The sequence below is a fragment of the Etheostoma spectabile genome, chromosome 17, assembly GCF_008692095.1.
Source record: "Etheostoma spectabile isolate EspeVRDwgs_2016 chromosome 17, UIUC_Espe_1.0, whole genome shotgun sequence".
NCBI classification, from domain to species: domain Eukaryota; kingdom Metazoa; phylum Chordata; class Actinopteri; order Perciformes; family Percidae; genus Etheostoma; species Etheostoma spectabile.
In genome coordinates, this window is record NC_045749.1 from 1,770,322 (window position 1) to 1,772,031 (window position 1,710).

Genomic DNA, 1,710 nt, shown 5'->3' on the forward strand with positions numbered 1-1,710 from the left:
CAATGCCAACAGTCAACAGTCTCCATAATCAGCTCTGTGCTTGATGTCTCGGTTTCATGACTCGGCGGTTTAGCATTTAAGCTGCTCTGTGTTTTGACAGTTCAACCTTCCTCTTGCTCGGTCGGCAAATTTCACACTCGTCACTCCACTTGACGAGCTGTCTAATGAACTCTGTGCAAGGACATAATATTGAAACGGTTGACGTAGTATGGGTACCAGATCTGATGAGTCATTAAGCGGGCTTGTTTCTATCGTGTTGGCTGTTGTTTCCACTTCACGGGATTGTTCAGGTGCCGCCGGAAATTCCACCGACTGTATGTTATTTTGGGCTCTCTTTGTGTTGGCGTGCTAACCTCCGGTGGATTTCTGAGGACTCTGGATTTACCCTGCAGAGATCTGAGGACCAGGTAACCAGACAGCTAGCTAGACTATCTGTCCAATCTGAGTTTTCTGTTGCTCACACTAACCTGGAAATCCAGACTTCTCGCTAGAGCACCATTTGAATTTGCTCAGCAAGTTACTCTGGCATCAAGTAATTCTGCTCATTAACTATGCCCTTGTAGCCGAGCTGCACCAATCACATCGGTTTATCTGATGTAGGCGGGGCCAGAGGCGAGCTGAACAGATGACAGTCTAATCTCCCAGTTAGCTAACCGTACAGGGGCTCTGGATACATCACCTCGTGTGTTGTTGTGATTGGTCGTAGTGTTATCCAATTGTATGCAGTGAGATTTTCAAAAGGATGCTTTTGGTGCCGCCCCCAGAGATGGGCGTCCTTCATTACTCGATGGCACACCTTTGGGTCTGGATTTTGAAGCTACACACTTGGCGTCGCCAGCGTCCTTTTTTCTGCAGCTCGGAGCGTCACTTGACCAGACGTCGACCAGTGACAAGCAGAGTAGCCAAAACTTGCAGAGAAGTCGTGGTTCCGTCCGGTGCTTAGCAACGCCCAAGACGATTGTTATTGGTTTAAAGAGATGCTAATAAACCAGATCATGTTTTTCTCCCATCCCAGAAAGCTGTGTGGACTAGACAGACCTAGTATTCACCCAGACCATGGCATAAAACAGGGTAATTGCTAAGATCTGGTAACAAACTGGGTATCACACAAGAACCCCAGTTTACAGAACTTTAACATCTAATTCCCTTCAGCTTGTGTCTGGTCAGCATATTTAGAGAGAACAGGGCTTGTTTAAAAAATATAATCAGCTTCATTAAATTATGTTCACACAGAATATTTAATTGTTTGAAAAAGTGCTAACGTCTCTAGTCATGAGAAACAGCACACCGTGCACAATGTTTCCACAAAAGGAGAAAGAAAAAGATCATAGTTTATTATTAAATTACAACAGATCTTTTCCTCCACGTTGACAAGCGCAAATCCAAGCCTCTTGATTATTGTGAGTGACAGGCGAAGTAACAAGGCGGTGGAGGTCTAAAATCTGATGAGGTGAAGGGACGACAGTGACGGTGCAGAGAACTACAAGGAGCATTTAAAAATAAATAAGTAATAAAGGTAAGTACTGATTGCATGGCTGAGAAGGAGAATGTAATTGGGCTCAATTTTGGACTCTACATTCGGGCGCAAAGTCTTTAGAAACACACAAAACCACACCCTCAGAGAATATGACGCCCCCCCCACCCCGCTGGAAAAGCGCAAGTTAGTGACTGTGTCTGGACGAACGGACAGACGGACAGACAGACAGACAG

General features: G+C 45.3%; 1 long non-coding RNA gene across 2 annotated transcripts in view; it reads left to right on the forward strand.

Annotated features, from left to right (window-relative positions):
* LOC116705521 (uncharacterized) overlaps positions 1-1,710 on the forward strand; it is an 8,478-nt gene that overhangs the window by 5,802 nt on the left and 966 nt on the right. Inside the window, exon 1 of one of the 2 annotated variants that reach the window (XR_004335949.1) lies at positions 762-772. The exons of the other annotated variant lie outside the window; for it this stretch is intronic. This is a non-coding gene — a long non-coding RNA (uncharacterized LOC116705521). Of the gene's footprint in view, positions 1-761; positions 773-1,710 lie in introns of those variants that run through there. 2 annotated transcript variants of the gene reach the window in all.